The sequence below is a fragment of the Felis catus genome, chromosome A1 (genome assembly GCF_018350175.1).
Source record: "Felis catus isolate Fca126 chromosome A1, F.catus_Fca126_mat1.0, whole genome shotgun sequence".
NCBI lineage: Eukaryota > Metazoa > Chordata > Mammalia > Carnivora > Felidae > Felis > Felis catus.
The window spans coordinates 188,343,445-188,363,143 of NC_058368.1; the positions used below are offsets into that span (position 1 = coordinate 188,343,445).

At 42.5% G+C, this 19,699-nt stretch overlaps 1 long non-coding RNA gene across 1 annotated transcript in view; it reads right to left on the reverse strand.

Moving 5' to 3' along the window:
• The window catches only part of LOC111562213, a 59,851-nt gene that overhangs the window by 2,159 nt on the left and 37,993 nt on the right, over positions 1 to 19,699 (reverse strand). The gene's annotated exons all lie outside the window — the stretch shown is intronic.

Here is a 19,699-nt window from a genome sequence, read left to right on the forward strand (position 1 = left end):
AGGTGTTCCCACTGCCAAGAAAACACAAATGCAGCCACGGGGTGTGAAAAGGGCCAGAAAGGCAGCCACCTCCTACTTTTTCTCACTCTCTTTTTTTTGGTCCTTTGTCTCTGTTGCACTCTACCTCTGGGGAGGCAATGTCATATAGTCTAAGAATGTCAAAGAGACAGCATGTGCGCCACTGGACATCCTCCCTCACCCCTCACAGATGTGACATTACTGCCACATTGCAGCACTCTCTCCACCCAGTCGGGAGAGCACCCGATATTCTTCTAAGGGCTTCTGGCAGCAACTCCCAACCAATGGATGCAGGCACAGTACACACGGCATATTTCATTCCTGGTGTTGTGACTAACAGCATGTACTTTCGACTCAGTCAAACCTAGATTAGAGTCCCAGCTCTGACTGTGTGGCCATGACCATGTTACCTTTTGTTTTTTAAGTTTATTTATTTTGAGAGAAAGGGAGAGAGAGAGAGAGAGAGAGAGAGAGAGAGAGAGAGAGGATCCCAAGCAGGCTCCACACTGTCAGCACGGAGCCCAAAGCCTGATGTGGGGCTCGAACCCATGACCTGTGAGATTATGACCTGAGCTGAAACCAAGAGTCAGACACAATAGACTGAGCCTCCCAGCCACCTCTATGACCATGTTATTTAACCAGTCTGAGCTTTAGCTTACTTTTCAGCAAAATGAAGATTATCATCTTTCTTTCCCAGGATGATGATTAATTGAGGATGAGAAATGACTGCACAGCTCTGGGCTCCTCACCTGGCACACAGAGGGCCCTTCCTAAAAGGTATCCATCCCTCCCATGGCCCTAACATTTCTTGAGGATAACTAGCATTACTCTGTATCACTCTGCTAAGAGCTGGGACCCCGAGAGTGGGCAAGTAAGGTAAGCTTCCTGATCTCACATCACATTCTAGGGGAGAGAGCCATTTTTGGTAAATAATTATTTATCAAATCATTTCAGTCTGTGGTAAGTGGCCTGAAAGAAAGGGCTTTGTGATGAGATAAAAAGCACCAGGATGGGGTGAGGAGCAACATGGGGGCGTCTCAGACACTACAGAAAGTTTCATCCCTCTCAAGTGCCGGCCCTTGAATCCCTGGCAGAGGAAAAAACAAATGGAAATGGGCCAGAGTGGTGTTTTGAAGCACTGTGATGGTAAAGGAGGCAGGTTATTCATAGTACTTCTGCCCTCTGACCCTCTCCGGTTTGATTGGCTCTGTCTCCAGGATGAGAGAAGTAGAACACTCAGAGCTGTATTCATGTGTTCTGATGAGGCCCCTTTTAAGTCCCGACTAATCTGCTACAATCAGCCTGCAGTCTGCAGCACAGACCCAACCACCCCAGCAAATCAGCCCTGGACCCCTGGGAACCCATGCTGGCACACTGGCCCCTTCCTCTCTCATCCTCCCCCTTCCTCTGCTCCCAGTCCCACAACTTCCTCCCTCCACTTCCCCCTCCCCTCCTCCCTCCACTTCCCCATGCCTGGGGTACAGAGCCCATGGAGGCCTGGGGTGGGGGCCAAAGAATTACCTGCTGAGTGACCAGATTGCATTGCCTGGGTATGGGCTCAGCAGCCAGAGACAGAAACAAAAATCAATGGCCGGGGAAGGGACATTTCTAGAGAGGTGTAAGTCTGGGCTCCTCCAAAGGGTGACCCTGAGAATATATGCACATTCAAAGGGAGACAGACCCAGATAATTCTCATCTGCTTGTACATGATACTTAACAAACCATTTTCATAACATTTATCTTTCCAGCAACCTTCCAAGGCGTTAGGCAGGGGGAGGAAACAAGCTCAGGGGTCCTAAGAGTTTTGCCCAGGGCTGCTCAGCTGGGGAATGGAAGAACCAGGGCTAAGATCTGGTTTGTTTTTTTTTTAACACTGCCTCCCAACTCTCTACCCCCCAATATCCAGAGTGTGCTCCCTCTGCATCAGTCAGAGCTCTGCAGAGAAACAGAAGCAATAGGATATATATACAGTGAGAGAGAGAGATTTATTTTAAGGAACAGTTCACACAGTTGTGGAGGCTGGCAAGTCTGAAATCTGCAGGGCAGGCCAGCAGGCTGAAAAATCCAGGTAGGAGTTGATGTTGCAGTCTTGAGTCTGAAAACCACAAGGCAGCCCAGTACAGCTTGGAAACTGGGACAGGATCTCTGTGTTAACAGTCTTGAGACAGAATTCCTTCTTTTCTGGAAAACTTCAGTGTTTACTCTTAAAACTTCGGTGGATTATGTGAGGCCCAACTACATTATGGAGAGTAAGTAGTCTGTTTTACGTAAAGTCACCTGATTATAAATGTTAATCACATCTACAAAGTACCTTCACTGCAGCAACATCTAGGCTAGGGTTTGACCAAATAATTAAGCGCTACTGTCTAGCCATGTTGAAAATTAACCATCATGCCCTCTTTGGGACATTTTCATGCATCATCCCACTTAATCTTCACAATAACCCATGAGGAGTCTGTTGACATGATGCCCATTTTACAGATGAGGAAACTGAGGCTCAAAGAGCTAAAGTAACTTTTCCAGTCTCTCCTGTGGCTCACGTGGCTGAGCCAGGAGGCAGCCTCCCACTACAGAGACTTCTCAAGGTCCAAATTCTATGGTTGGAAGGCAGCAATTTATCCCTAAAATTCAGGTAACTATAAAGTCGTGAGACTGGTGTTTAGCATAAACATACCAGAATTTGCACAAAATCTAGTGATCTTAAAAGGCATTTTAAGCATTGACTGAATATATACAGATGATTCCTTTTTTATTTAATTTTTTAAAATTTACATGCAAATTAGTTAGCATATAGTGACACAGTGATTTCAGGAGTAGATTCCTTAGTGCCCCTTACCCATTTAGCCCATCCCCCCTCCCACAACCCCTCCAGTAACCCTCAGTTTGTTCTCCATTATTTATGAGTCTCTTCTGTTTTGTGCCCCTCCCTGTTTTATATTATTTTTGTTTCCCTTCCCTTATGTCCATCTGTTTTATCTCTTAAAGTCCTCAGATGAGTGATGTCGTATGATTTTTGTCTTTCTCTGACTGACTGATTTCATTCAGCATAATACCCTCCAGTTCCATCCACGGAGTTGCAAATGGCAAGATTTCATTCTTTTTCATTGCCAAGTAATACTCCATTATATATATATGTGTATATATATATATATATATATATATATATATATATGGCACATCTTCTTTATCCATTCATCCATCGCTGGACATTTGGGCTCTTTCCATACTTTGGCTATTGTTGATAGTGCCGCTATAAACATGGGCGTGCATGTGTCCCTTCGAAACAATACACCTGTATCCCATGGATAAATGCCTAGTAGTGCAATTGCTGGGTCGTAGGGTAGTTCTGTTTTTAGTTTTTTGAGGAACCTCCATACTATTTTCCAGAGTGGCTGCACTAGCTTGCATTCCCACCAACAATGCAAAAGAGATCCTCTTTCTTCGCATACTCGCCAACATCTGTTGTTGCCTGAGTTGTTAATGTGAGCCATTATGATAGGTATGAGGTGGTATCTCATTGTGGTTTTGATTTGTATTTCCCTGATGATGAGTGATGTTGAGCACTTTTTCATGTGTCGGTTGGCCAACAGATGATTCTTTGAGCCTTCTTCAAAACATTTAAGGCCCTCCAGACTCTCCAGAAGGAAAACTGGGTGAATGGGGGATTCAAAAGGGGCTTTTAACTATTTATCCTATTATATAATATATATTACATATTATTATATATTAAATTTGGAATTGTATTTGAATTATATATATCTTTGAAATTTGACCAATGTGAATGTGTTGGTTATGAAATTAATGAAAGTAGAAACAGATAACTAAGACAAAACATTTAAAAAGATCTTACAAGGATCTCAGTCTCATGATTGCACTTTGCTCTGGACACAGAAAAAAGATGAGGCAGACAGTCATGCTAGCCAACCTGTTCATCAACACTTGGCACTCAGGGACTCTAGCTTCTTCCAAAATCAGAACCACTCTCAAAGAATGAGGATTTGCCACCAGTGAGGATGTTCAAAGAATTTGCTTTAGGCTCTGAAAACAATTCCAAGAGGAGTCTGAAAATCCTTTTGAGAAAAAGCAGTATCATTGAGGAGAGTATACATCTCCCCCAAGGTGAGACTTTGAAGGAGAAGAATTCACTGGACTATGTAAGTTCAAGGTCCATTTTTTTCCCCCTTCCCTTCCTTTCCTCTCCCCCCCCCCCCAATTTGTCACAGTACAGTCTTCAAGTACCTAATCAACTATCACATGAAAAGATTAGACCAGACCAGGCATTACAAAATCAAAACGCTTCCCAGTGCAGGCAGGTAGCATAAACATAGGAAGCTCCCAGGAAATATAACGGGTGTTGTGGGGACCACAGGAAAAAGACTCTGCCTGATCACCTGAAGCACCCACACAACTTTATTCAAAACATCGTGTTGGGCAATGATCTTGTCTCAGGTCAGATATGGCGATAGTCTACCATTTTGCCTCTGCTGAATTAAGCTTTCTCTTTATGGATAAAAGAGAACTGAAGCCAGCACAGAGTTAGAAGGAAGACTTCAGGTCACTGGAAAGACTGATAAGCTTAATAATGGAAGTCCATCAACAATGAAATGGTTAGTTACAGGAGGAATGAGTTTCCTGTTGCTGGAAGGTATTCAAGGACACTAGTTGATTTTATGCTGGCTAGGTGGTTGACAGAGTTTCAAGCATTCAGTGATCACTGTGGAATTGATGATCTGGAAATTTCTTTCCTACCTAGAGATTTGATGGGTATGTGACTGATGAATGACAGATTCAGGGGAATATTCACATCTAACCAATGTTATGTTCACAGCCCTCTCTCTCTGCTCCCTACTTCCCCCTCTGTTTCCAACTACCAGAAGTGCTTCTTGACATAGATTTATTTTTTATATTTGTGAAAGGGAAACAAAAGACCTTTCTTCTCTCTTTCTCTTGTCTTCCCTAATCTTCCCTTCCTTCCTCCCTTCCTTTCTCTCCCTTCCTTTCTTTCTTTCTTTCTTTCTTTCTTTCTTTCTTTCTTTCTTTCTTTTTCTTTGTCCCTTCCTCCCTTCCTTATTCCCTCCCTCCCTTCTTTCTTTCTTTCTTTCTCTCTCTCAGTCCTCTTCTTCTGCTAATATCCCCCCAAATTTCTCTAGGACACTATTCTGTCAGGTGGTTCTGATGAATCTCTACTTCCTACCCCAATATTGGACCATGTGACCCAGGCCTGTTCAATTGCTGGAATTTTATCCCTAGGCTACAGTGATTGATTCAGGCATATGATGGCCCAATCAGAGTGAATACAGGGACATGTAGCTTCAGGAAGACAACCCCTTTTTCCACTAGACATCAACGTGGAGGACACAGAAATGGAGATGCTGCAGCCATCTTGCCACAATGTTTGGCCTGAGAATGAAGATTACCTGGAGGCCAGAGGAACTAAGAAATGGAGAGAGGCTGGGTCTGAAGCCTCTAGATCAACCTTTCTCTGGCTTTTTCTGTTATGTAAGATAATTCCTTATTTTGCTTAAGTCTTGAGTTGGGTTTTCTGTCATTTATCACCAAAATAGTTCTAATGAATACATTTGCCAGTAACAATATGTTCCTTTGGGTTTGAGAATAGAGAGAATTCTCAATCTGCCAAAATTTCCCATGAAAATGCAAATATTTTTGGGAAAGAGACTGATATAATGGGCAGAATCTAGGCCTTATAAAGATGGCAGGAATCTCAGAAATCTCCTTTCAGAAGTCCCCAATGATTTTCAAGTTTTCTTTCAGCAACAGAACACTTTTCAAAGAAAATCATACACAGAATCCTAATATTATAAATATATCTTTTCTTGCCCATTCTACACTGGTTGTACAACATAGGTGCCACTAGGCCTTTGCACATGCTGTTTCCACTACCTAAAGCTGTTTCTACTGCCCATTTCTCCCTCCTCACCCTCAGCCAGTTTACTAAACAAACTCAACTTCTGGATAATTCCCTTTAAATGGTACTTGCGTTGAGATGCCGTCTCTGAAGCTCGGGGTTTAGTGCCCTGCTAATATACTCCCACATGACACTATACTCCTCACCACAGCACCTATAACACACTGAGCTACAATCGCTCACATCTTTACCTACCTGCCCACCTGGAAGTTGGTTCTGAGGGTAGAGATCAGATCTTAAGCACTTCTCTATATAACGTATATCATGCACACAAGAATTTGTTGAATGAATGCGTGCATGGATGAATGGATGAATGAGATCTTGTGCCCCCACAGTTTAACCTCCATGCAGAGATTGGGTTATAGAAGACAGAATTAATAGCAGTCTTCCCTACTTGCCTACAAACTATTCTTCCCCACCAGGCTTTCTCTGTTTCTAACAATTCTACTTCAGCATTTTGTTTCTTTGTGTTAAAGGACATCAGTTGCTTCTCTGAGGGCAAGCATGACATCTTGGGTCATCTTTGGGTGCGTGGCATCAAATCCCACTGAGATGTAAGCCTCATGAAAGCAGGCCTTTGTTTCCTCTGTTTTGTATGGTGAACAGTGCCTGGTAGGTAACAGGGCTCCAGGAACATTCGTCAAATAAATAAATGGATCAGACGGCACTCCTGCTGCAACAGAATTTAGAAGGTAGACCATTCAGTGATTTCCAAAGGACTGTATTCTGAGGGACTAATATTTTGAGAAAAGAAGAGTCTGTGTCCAAATAAGTATGCGATCCTCTGTGTGCGATCTCCCAGTTTTAATGACTCACAGTGCATGTTAAAGACTAAATAATCCCTGTGGTGAAGATGCCCATTTAAGTTTCTTCAACCCAGAGGTTTCTATATTTATTTGACCAGAACAATTGATGTTTATTTTGATGTCTTTAGTGTAATGCCCCTTGACCTCCCGCAGAACTGGTGTTTTAAGGAGCGCACTTTGGGAAACGTTACCCTAGAACAATTTGCTAATTTTTCAGTGGAATTATAATGGTTTACATCTGTACAAAAGTTTTCTATTTCAAGTGCTGGCTTTGCTACTATCTCCTTTAAGCCTCCCCAAACGCCAAGAGATCAATAAGATAGTCTTCCTATTTTGGAGATAAGAAAATCGAGGTCCAGACGGGTTAAGGGATTTACTCAAGGCCACACAGCTAGTTAGTGACAGAGATGAGAAGCGAATCCAAGTCTCATATTTATCCAGTTATCATTAATTAACACCTTAGCAGGTGTCTGTCCAATCTTTTTCCATAACCAGGAAAGCAAGTTGAAAGCAGCATCTTTCTCAAAGAAACCTGAAATAGATCATTTTGGCTTGGGGGAGACAGAAATGTTGAAGATAAGAATTATTGCTAAGAATTTGGATGGATCTTCCTCCTTGTTAAAAACTTCAAAAGATTAAGGGTGACCCCAGGTCTCCTGCTTGTCTTTACTGTCACATGCATTCTTCACGCCCAGAGGTGGCACATTCATGGCACAATTGCCATCACGGCCCCTCCCTTGACCAAGACAGACATGGCTCAATCACTACCAACCACCGAGGCCCGGCATGGCCTGAGATTTCCTGAATCAAGGACTTCAGGCAGCCACTATTGACAGAGCAGAGCCGGCCCAAAGTTGAAGTCTGTTTGAGGGTTTTGCTTCTTCCTTCTACATAGTTCCCTTGGGCTAATGGGGTTTATAAATGTACTCCTTAAGTGTCGACTAAGGTTTCCTTTTTACTTGCCTGGAGGAGACATCTTTCAGACTTCAAAGAATTGGTGCTTATTTTTATAAGAATTCAGTGATACATATATATAAGTGAAAGAGCTTTGGAAACAAAGAATTAGACTACTAAAAGCATTATTATTGTGATTATTGCTCCTTTTCATCTGTCTAGACTAGAGACAGCATGCTTTATCTTCCTACTTTCTCTTTCTAATTTTGGCCCATTTGTTCTAACTATTGGTTGCTCCGTCCCAAATGACCTAAATAATTTTTTAAAAATCAACACTAAATTGAGCTTTACTTTAAATAGGCCATAGATACTCTAATAATTATAAACATTTTGTTTAGAGTAAAGGGTAACTTAAGACACAAGTTGAGAGCAAGCAGCACCCAGTTTAATTCCAACTATCATTGGATTTAGTACCTCCTTTAGACCCAGGCAAGAGGGCCCCTGCCCAGGTACCCACACTTTAGAGAGACCCGTCTGGTCTCTCCTCCGACTACACCTCTCTCCGTGGAGTGAGGGCTCCTGGGGGCCAAGGACTCCTATCCAGCACCTGCACTCACCTCTTTCACACTAACTACCAAGCAGCCCAGGATTTCCTTTCTACGTGACCCTGAGCTCACTTCTGGGACCATGCAGCTCTCTTCCCTAGAGCCTACTCTTCTGAGAGGGTAGAAATAGAGCTTGGGGGTGGTGCTGGGTGTGCCCCCACCTGCACTCACGGCCTCTCGTTGTGTGAGACGGAGCTGAGACAGGAAGACAAGGAGGGGTGGCCAGGTCAGACTCTCCCCGCCCTGCAGTGGTCTATGGGAGACTCTAAACCTGGTCCCAGAACATCATAAAGATCTATTTATTAAAGCAGGGGGACAGAATATATTTTATTTCATAGTTTTCTGGCTTGGTTTATATATTTTCAATATTCAAACATATGTGAGTGGGCCTCCATTTGTAACTACTCTTACTTTGAGCCCCGCAGATCTTAGATGTGGACCTGACTGGATCCTGTTGGCTCTTTTAGTTCTCAAAACAGCCTTACCTGATGTTTTTGTATGTGGTCTGTCATTCAAGGTCAATCTGACATATAATCCTAACTCTGGAGGAAACATGCAGCGATGGCTCTGTCTCTACATTGCATTTAAAAAGGCATTCATTTATTTACTGAACACCCAGAAGGTTCTTCAGCTTTATGAGGGAGTTAAAATCTACCAGATGGTTTATCTTCTTTTCAATCAGATTATATAACATAGGTAGCAATGCTTGTAAACTGTAAAGTGTTATTCAAATATAAGGCATTTTTATCTCTGTTTTTCGGGGGGGGGGAAGCATCTTACAGAGAGGATGGGCTGTGATTTCCTTCATCACGGTATGACTGAGGTTGTCAGAGATCTCATTTGTGATTCTAATGAGAAGCAGGGAAATGAATGACTTTTAAAATGCCCAGTTTTCCCATGGCCTTTTCATAAATGTGTATTTGGGGTCCCTATCACTGAAAATACATACCTGCATAAGGTAAATTATTTTCATTTCACATCCCTCAGGAGGACGTGTAGAAAGCCATAAGCAATACCAGCAAATGCATGGCCTTTGTATATTTCCACCTTTCCAGATTGTCTCCAAACATCTGAGCAGGTGCTCAATTTTCCCTGAAGCCTGGAAGCATATCAAGGCTGAGGAGCCCTCATCACGGCCAAGCAAATCAATCAAAACTGACTGAGAGCCCACATGACTGTCCAGGAGGCAGCAGACATAGTGGCTTAGGAGAGCCCAGGGTGAAAGGAGAGAACTTCACTCAAGAGCTGTTTCCCAGTTATCCAGGCAGGGAGGCATAGGAATAATAGAAACCCAGAGAGCTCCCAAAGTTTATTCCAGTCTACAGCTCCTGCCCCTTTCTTCCTCTATACCCTTTTAACTCAGGCATTGACAAGTAGGCCATGGACTTGAGAAATTGCGATTCTCAGAACCAATTGATGTCTATTTATCTCTTAGGGCTCTTGGTTGGCAGAGATTTACTGTTCTGTATATTTTGGCTTAGCAGCTACTATGTGCCAGGTTCTGTCCTGAGCCCTGAGAATAGTGATGAGTAAGATGAATATGGTCCCTGCTTTCCTGGAATATATTTAATAAGTTTTTTACTCCTTAAAGTGTGGCCTTTTTGAGATGTCTTTCCTAAACCTTCACTTCACTCCTAACTTACCCGCCACCACCAAAAAAATTTTTTGACATGTACCAGGCAATAAAGTAAAAATGAAAACAAAATAAGTCACGTTATAAGTACTACCAAAGAATTAGACCAGGTGGTATAATAAGACTGGAGGGGGCACATGATTAGCCTAGCTGGCCAGAGAAGGCTTACCTGTTACACTGAGTTCAATGTAACATTGAGCTGACACCCTCCGGGTGGGGGCCCTTGCAGAGTGGCCGAGTCCTGGCTACCCTCCACTGTGACTACTCAGCTTATGGGAAACACTTTTCTCCTGTCCCACAAATGACACAAGGATCATTGCTCGCACTGCTACCGTGTCTCCTGGCACCACTGTGACGAACAGTTCCAGCCAGCCCTTGGCCTTCAGAGTCTTCTGGGCAGGGATATGCACCCCCAATACTGCCACATATTCATTCTTGGGGTTCTCCTGTATGCTTGGAAGTAGTAGAGGCTGTTGGGGGGAGTTTTTAGTACTTTCTACTCCTAAGACATCCCTTCATTAAATCCCACGTTCTCAAATTGCTGATCTTCCTCCTACAGACACTAGGGTAAATGGCAGGCAGGAGGGAACCATTTTGCTGACTCTCAGTAGCTCTCCATGAATGGGTCTGGTGTCTAGCACCTTTTTCTCCCCCAGAAGCCATGGGTACTTATCACTCATTGCCCTCAACTCTGGGGACTCAGTTAAGCCTCTGAGAATACAATGAAAGTCAATATAACCTCCTGGTACATTAGTTTATAAGCTTAAAAGCACTCAACTTTAGGGGCACCTGTGTGGCTAAAGTTGGTTGAGCACCCTACCCTTGAATTTGGCTCAGGTCATAAACCCAGCATCATGGGATCAAACCCCACGTTGGGCTCCGCTCAGAGTGAACCTGCTTGAGATTCTCTCTCTCTCTCTCTCTCTCTCTCTCCCTCTCCCTCTGCCCCCTCCCCTACTTGTGCACTCTCTCTCTTTCTCAAATAAATAAACTTAAAAAAATAAAAAATAAATAAAAGCATTCAATTTTATTCCATCAATTGTATTTAAGAAGTAATAGGATCTCTTATCTTTTGTGGGAGAAGTGACTTCTCATAAAGACAAGCTGGTAGACACCTTTCAGCAGGAAGTGATTCAGTCCTTCCTCGAGTCTCTGACTGGCCATCTCAGCAGGAAAGAAAGCCATCTTCCATTAGTGCTGTCTGTTCCGGGCTTGGGAGGGGGAGTTGAGGCAAAAGTACCATGTATTTGCAATCCCTGGACTAAGGTCTTATATTTGTAAAGGTCTTATATAGAAAGAGCCTCAGTAAATGCTAACCTCCTGTGGACTATAATGAACTCCCTTCCAGACTAGCGTGAGAACATGAACCACTCCATCACTGTATATTTTTCTGCATCATTCACATTAATGAGATTTGCTTAAATTAGACGAATATAAATGTGCATATATTTTCAGCCTTTCTCCAGAGGAAATGTGTTTGGGGGCACTTTATCTGCAGAATTGGATATAATCCAATTGGATTATATCCAATTCTGGGCCTTGCCAGATATTTACTTACGGAAAATTGAAAACGATTCTGTGTTATATAAACTTTTCAATGAGCTTGACATTCCTTTACAACTAGGAAGGTTACCACTGCCTACTGTCCCGTGAATATGCACCATAGCCTGGACCTGGGGCCACATGGCCATGAGAGCATCCAACCAATCCGAGTTTGGCACCAACCTGGCTACCTGCCAAGCACAGACACCTAGTGATGGTTATTCACACCAGCGCTCCAAAATGAGGACTTATCTCTGGTCCTTGTGAGTGGAATACTTAATAAGGCACATAAACTCATTTAAAAAGGTGACTCACCCTGGTTAATGACCAACAATAAAATAATACAGTTATAACCCATTGTGTAAATGTCTACAAGAGGAAAGAACTTGACAAGAGCAGAATGTTATAATCATATTATGCAAATAGAAAAAAAAAGTGGCTTTCTTTGACAGAATTAAGCTTGTCTTATGCTTGTCTTTTGTCTAGGTCTAGCTAGCCCCAGAGAGATCTGTGAGCCCTAGGGTGAGGGGAAAGATGTGTGTATTCATTCAGTTATTTCCTACCTGGCAACAAAGTGAAAGTGTCATTTGAAGTTGAGACAATGTTGAAAAATCCTAAGTAATGGTAGGATCTCCTGCTCACTGTCAGAAGGGGAAGTCCCCTTAACATCCTGTGGGCTATCCCCCACACACATTGAAATCCAAAAAGGTGAAGTGACTTCTTCAAGGCCACATGGCTAGTTGATGACAAAGTAGGACCAGCATTCTGGATCCCAGACTCCTCGTCAAGTGCTCCTTCCCAGACCCCAGTCAACACTCTTTTGATGGACGCCCAGGTCCTAACATTTTCCACGTCTTTCAATTTCTTGCTAAAAAAAAGATGTTCTTCTAAGTTAATACAAGAGTCCTGAAATATGTCATCACCTCTCTGGTGATAGGTTACTGGATTTGTACCACGGCTACGGCTTTCCAAAAGGATCTACTTCTGGACATGTGCTTTGCCGCTGCTTCTGGGAGGTCTGGGAGAGAGACGCTCAAGACAGCATCAGCAAGAGCCATATGCTGAAGGAGGGTGAGGCCTCCTCTCAGGACTTCACTCCCAGAATTCCAGCCTCTGTTATTTCAGACCCACTTACTGCTTTGTAAATACTGCTTTTCCAGAATGGAAAAAGAAACAGCTTCTCTACAGCATAATAAAAGAAGCAGCCCCCGAATTAATCAAATTAATGGGGAAGAAAATCAATAAAGGTAATTATCACAAATAAACTCAAGGAAATAAACAACTTATTTACTGAATTATTCACTTTGCCACTAGGTGTTTTGACTTCAAAGAAGTGTAATTTAAAGGAGGTACGGGCTGTTCAAATGAGACCAGACTAGACAGGAATGGACATAAAGATGTATAAAAACAAAAAAGCCCAATGTGGGGCATTGAAAACAGGCACACTCATACATACTGCAAGAGTAGTCTTAAACTAACCCAACTTTTCAAGAAAGTAATTCGGCAATATGTATCAAGAGACTTAAAAATGTTCACGGTCTTTCAAGTGGAAATTCCATGTCTAGGGAATTTCTTTTATGAAGATAATCAGAGAGAAGCTCAGAGATTTTGTAGAATAAAGTTCAATAGTTTTATATCACAAAGAAAAAAGGTGGGGGGAAAGGAAAGAACATACATATCTAATAATAGGAGGGTAGTGGATATTGCTGGGGCTTTTCTACCAGCCAAATCCTAGTGGCCTTCCTGTTTGGGGGAAGGCCCCTACAGGTAAGTCTTGATGGAGTCAGGGCTCCACTTCTCACTACAAAATGTGTCTCCTTGTAGGCAGGGTGGGACACATTTCCTGGCCTTGGCCAACAAGAGGCTTCTTCTCAGAACCCTGAAATGTAAGTACAAAAATCTAAGAACAGATTGTTTCTGTGGTCAATCCTATATAGAGTGCACACTGCTGAGTCTATCTTGACTTCTGCCCTTTTTCTTAGCCTATTTTTCTAGCCCTTCCATAGATTCTATGGCTACCAAGTATTGTTCCAGTAAATTCTTCTTCCATTCAATTTAGCCAGGGTTGGTTTTGTGGCTTGGAAACAAAAACTGTGCCAGACACAAGGAGAGTCATCAAATACATTATGAAACATCTTTTCAATATATTACTATGCATCTATCAAAATCCATGTTTTCAACACATAATTAAAAGCATGGAAAAGCCAACATTGAATGATACATAGATATTATGATCACAGTTCCATAAACGTACAGACATCTATATAATCATTATTATGATATTTATACATAGATATTATGATCACAGTTCCATAAACGTACAGACATCTATATAATCATTATTATGATATTTATATATCTACCTCTCTGTGTATGGGAAAAAATCCTGGAAGAAAATACACATAAATGCTAACAGTTCTTTTATCTGAGAAGAAAAATTACAGGTGATATAGGATGCTTCCTCAACCACCCAAGCTATTTTATCTTCAGAACTGGCTTATTTGTCACCTCCTCCAGAAAGACTTCACCAGTGTGCTTTAGGCCCCCTCCTTTGAGCTTTGAGAGTGCGTAATACATCCTTGTATCATAACACCGAATTGTAATTGCCTCTTTAATCTACCTGTCTTCCTGACCATTTTTTATTGCCTACTCTCTATCCCTTATGCTCACATGGTGCCTGATCGTGGTAAAAATTCAATAAAATTCGCAAGTAGATGCATGCAAGAATTATTGTTATAAGGAAAAATGATGTGTTTTTTTTAAAGGCTAGAAACAGAAGATATTTGGGTGAGAAGTAAAGAGAGACAGAAAACTATTACTTTCTAATGAGTAAATTACACGTGACAGTGAATTGACTATTTTGGACCCAGTGAAACAGACAGATGTTGTGTTGTCTAGTGTATTAGATTGGTGTAGACAGATAAACCATGGCTTTTTCTTGGTCTAAATCACTGTGATAACTGCCTCCCCTCTCCATTGTCACTTTGCTCCCAGAGATATTGCCTGTTTACCTAGCGGCTTCTGTCCTCTGAGTGTATCTTCTGAGATTACCATCAGCTAAATATTGCATTGTCTTTGGCCGATTTTCCTACATTGTAACTCCCCACCGCATTTTCACTGCTTTTCTAGTTCCAGACAAGCTACAGACTGTTAATTTACCCTTGCCTCTGCCTTGCCCAAGGAAATTGAAAATAACTTTAATTTCCTAGTTGAGGGTTATGATGCTTTGTGTGGTTCAGAGAAAAAGAATAATTATTGTTTGATGGAATTAGGGAATATGAGGAGGGTTTCTGAAGTTAGTGAAGTTACACAGTAATTGGTCACTTGTCCACATATTTAGAAGTTGCTCCAGAAAACAGAGGTTTTGTCAACATCTGAGGTCTGTTTGAGACCTGGCCTCAATCTGTCAATTACTCCAGTAACCATATGCATAGACGTCAGCTCTGAATTTTGAATTCCATCAAAAGCTTTCAGCTGGCCTTGGAGACGCTATTGAGACCATTCTTGTAGTTACCTGTCTGACCACACAAAATGAAAGAAAAACTTCCTTTGGGGCCAATCAACCGTCTCTGGAAGGACAATAAACAAGGCTACTGTCAGAATTTCAGAGGCCTGAGCCTGAGAATCCAGAAGAAAAGGAGGAGTAGAGAAGTCTTTGTTGGTAGCTGAGACCACCTGTAGGAATTTAATGGAAGTTTGGGCATTTGGACTTGCTCAGTGCAGTCCTAGGATGAGCCTGTGTGATGGGACTGGAGGAGGCAGAACAAATTGTTATTTCTCAGGGAGGAAAAAACAAACAGTAATTTTTGGCAGCTTGGATTTTTTGTTGTTGTTGTTGCTGTTCTGTCTTTGAAAGTTGTTTTTATTGTAAACATACATAAAGCTAGCAATAGAATAGTCAACAAGAATTTATTGTATACCTACTGTGTGATACAAACTGGGTTCCACATGTCAGTGAACATAAAAGAAATAGCCTACATGCACACAAATGTCTGTGTATCTTGTCTTTTATTTTTACCTCGTTGTAATCATTACACGTATAAAAATGTTTTATTTTGACTCCACATTATTATGTCTCACACTTTCCCACGTTTCTGCATGGTCTTCTTGGTAAAAAGTTAATTCTGACAGAGGCGCCTGGGTGGCTCAGTCGGTAAGCATCCGACTTCGGCTCAGGCCATGATCTCATGGTTTGTGAGTTCAAGCCCCACATCGGGCTCTGTGTGGACAGCTCAGAGCCTGAAGCCTGTTTCTGATTCTGTGTCTCTCTCTCTCTCTCTGTTCCTCCCCCACTCACACTCTGTCTCTCTCTCAAAAATAAACATTAAAAAAAATTTTTTTTAATTTAATTCTGACAAGTGACCATTCCCCTTCTGTAGGATAAATTGCTGAGCTAGCAAACAGGATCAAGGAAAACATTTGTGTGGCATGTCACTTTTTTTCCTCCCATTGTAATTGTTTCCTGGGATAAATCCTCAGTGTGAGATTCTTCAGTCCCTGGAGAAGGCAAATGCAGTGGGTGTATACATACACCATGCTTCATTTCTAGGACACTGGAATGCTTCACTGTATCAGATGTACCACTGTTTCTGGGTGCCATCACTGCCTCAGAATCCTTCTTAACACAATACTCCAAGCAGCCTCTACCATTCAGCCTTGGAGATACAACGGGGGGGGGTGGGGGGGGGTGGGGGGTGGGGCGTTGCCACTTTCATTAGCTTCCCCTTCCTAAGAAATTAGCAGATTTTCCTTTTAGCTGACCCAATCTTCCCTGTGGTTTCTCACTCACTTTGTGTTTCTAAATATTCAATCCTCCCCCTTCCTATCCATGGTGTTCCATCAGAGCTCACTGTACCATGATGCAACCTGCCTGGATGCAATGAATTTCACCAGAGCTTAAACAAAAGCACTAAATTTCCTTTAGCTAAAGTGTCGGCCTTCCTGACAGTTCAATGACCACCAACAAGGGAAAAGAAACTTCCCAAAGCAATGAGGAAGAGGTCCTGATATCTTTGTTATTTTAGTTAGAGAAAATAAGTTTAAAGCAAGAGGCCACCAAGGGTCAGTATCCTGGCCCCGCCCCAACCAGGCACCATCTGCTGACCTCCACAAAGGAAAAGATGTGACTGGCCCGTGCAGTCATTTCTCCAGGAGTGTCAAGGTCTGGCCGATGCCTTTAACAGCTTCCTCTCCATCCACACCGAAAGCCCCCAGCACTCTAAAAAATTTTACTCCAGAGTCTCTCCAAGTTCTGCTTCTTTTCACTCCAAACCCTATTGCTCATTTTTTCTGATTTGTCCAGTGTAGGGGACATCTGCTACTTTGCTTTACCTAGTATCTCTCTCCTCTGGTTCACCGGATAACAGCCTCCATCTAGGGCATTATGCTTCTCATGTGAGGGTGGTAGGACTGCCAATTCCAGTTGCCTGCCCATCCCTCTGAAACAATTAGTATATGGCCCATCCTCAGTCCCCTGGCTAGAGAAATTGGTTCCAAGTTGACCGAGAGACCCAAGATAGAGTGATCACAGTCTTTTCCAGAGTCCTAAGTCTTCTGAAATAGGTTGGGAGGGTTCTGCTTTCCTCCCAAGGTGGCTAGGCGCGATTACAATGAGCTTGGATTGACTGTGGCCACGCCCCCTATGCCTTCTGCCCCAGGGTGGAAGATCAGCCACAAGAGAAGAGAAGGAAGCCTTCCTAAACAGATGGGGGGGCTACAGTGGGTGGGTCCTACTGGCAAATCGGAGTCTCTGAATTTAGTATGGGCAAGCGCAGGGGAAATAGTCTAAAGAATCTTTTGATTCTTCTAAAAGAATAATCTTTTCTTCTTTCATTTATTTTTTTAAGATTTTTCTTTAAGTTTATTTATTTATTTTGAGAGAAAGGGAGAGAGAGCAGGGGAGGAGCAGAGAGAGAGGGAGAGAAAATCTCTTGCAGGCTCCGAGCTGTCAAGCGCAGAGCCCTACGTGGGGCTCGAACTCACGAACGTGAGATCATGACCTGAGCCAAAACCAAGAGTCGGATGCTTAACTGACTGCGCCACCCAGGCACCCCATGAAGAATCCTTTCTTCATTTAGAAGAATCTAAAGACTTCTTCATCCCAAAGTACCCAGAGCCCGTCTTCACCCCGCTAACAAAAGTGGGGCTGGTATGACCATTCTCAGAAAGAACTGGGTCACTGATATAGGTTTATTAACCAGATGGTCTGAGGTACAGCCAGCTGGTCTACTCAATGCTTGAAAGGCTGGCTTCTTAACAGAGGCCTGGACTGAGTGGGGCAGCTCCAACCTTGTTTTTCACAGGTACACAAGGGCACACTTGTTAGGAGTTCACAAATGTGATCATCCCAAATTTTAGGAATATCCCCTAAGGACCCCTAAATTCTTGTCAATAAACCTCCTTCCCTTAAGAAGGCAGTCTCTCTGGGATACTCGAGTTTTGACGGAGAGGAAACGTGATTGATGAGGACATTAACTGATCAGCCAAAAAATGTGTGCTCACTGCCCCCAAACGTCTCAAGCACAGCTCTCTGCAAACACAGTTCCCACACCTCAGTGTCTTTCCTCCTTTCCCCCACGGATTCTAGGGACATCTGAGTTTTTTCAATTGTGCCACCTGCATCCAAAATCCATGCGTGGGTGCAGGCCGGCTGCAGGGTGATTTATTGACAAGGATGGTAGGTTGAGGGTCTCCCCATTTGGTATAGGACTTTTGGGTATGATTCAGTTGTTATTCAAGTGTACCTGGAAGCTTTATTGAGATTTATTTTTTCCTTTTGTCAGTAATCCCTCAGAAGGCCCACGTTTTATGAGGTAGTTTTAGTTAAGGAATGGAACTGAAAGGCTTCTGAATCATGCCATTTATTTATATTCAACTTCAATGACAATTACTAATTCATCCCAAAGTTCCAGCCAACACGCAACCAGAGTGATGACAAGTAACTGTGCTCCATGGCCGTGCCACGCCATGTGTGTTAGCCACGTCAGGAAATGTTTTAATTACAAAATCTCGGATGGGCTCTGCCCTGGACCCAGGCCATAGATGGAGGTAGGTGACTCTAAGAACCCCGTCCTCCATGAAGCATTCTCTGAGCTTCTTTCCCTTCTGAGCTTCTCATTAGCTTCTGATCATTTGTTGCATCTCATTAATAAGCATTTACTGAGGGCCAGACACCAACCAAGTACCAGACATTCTTTTTTTTTTAAGTTTTTATTTTAATTCCAGCTAGTTAACATACAATGTTATATTAGTTTTAGGCATCTGATTAATTCATTCCTACACCCACCTCCCCTCTATAACCATCAGTTTGTTCTCTATGGTTAAGGGTCTGATTCTTCATTTTCCCTCTCTCTTTTTACCCTTTTTCTGGTTTGTTTCTGAAAGTCCACATATGAATAAAATCATACGGTATTTGTTTTTCTTGGACTGATTTAATTCATTTAGCATTATGCTCTCTAGCTCCATCCATGTCATTGCAAACAGCCAGATTTCATTCTTTCTTTAAATTTTTGTTAATGTTTTTATTTATTTTTGAGACAGAGAGAGACAGAGCATGAGCAGGGGTAGAGGCAGAGAGAGAGGGAGACACAGAATCCGAAGCAGGTTCCAAGCTCAGAGCTGTCAGCACAGAGCCCCACGCGGGGCTCGAACTCACAGACTGTGAGATCATGACCTGAGCTGAAGTCCGACGCTTAACCGACTGAGCCACCCAGGTGCCCCATGATTTCATTCTTTTTGATGGCTGAGTAATATTCCATCATGTATAAATACCACATCTTCTTTATCCATTCATCATATATGGACATTTCGACTCTTTCCATAATTTGGCCATTGTAAATAATGTTGCTATAAACATTGGAGGTGCATGTATCCCTTTGAATTAGTAGTTCTGTATTCTCTGGGTAAATACCTAGTAGTGCAATTGCTGAATCATAGGGTAGTTCTATTTTTAACTTTTTCAGGAAGCTCCATACGGTTTTCCAGAGTGGCTGCATCAGTTTGCATTCCCACCGACAGTGCAAGAGCGTTCCCCTTTCTCCACATCCTCACTAACACCTGTTATTTCTTGTGTTGTTGATTTTAACCCTTCTAACAGGTGTGAAATGATATCTCATTGTAGTTTTGGTCTGTATTTCTCAGATGATCAGCAATGTTGAACATCTTTCCTTTTGTCTATTGGCCATCATGTCATCTTTGGGGGGAAAATCTGTTCATGTCTTCTGCTCATTTTTAATTGGATTATTCATTTTTTGGGTGTTGAGTTTTATAAGTTTTT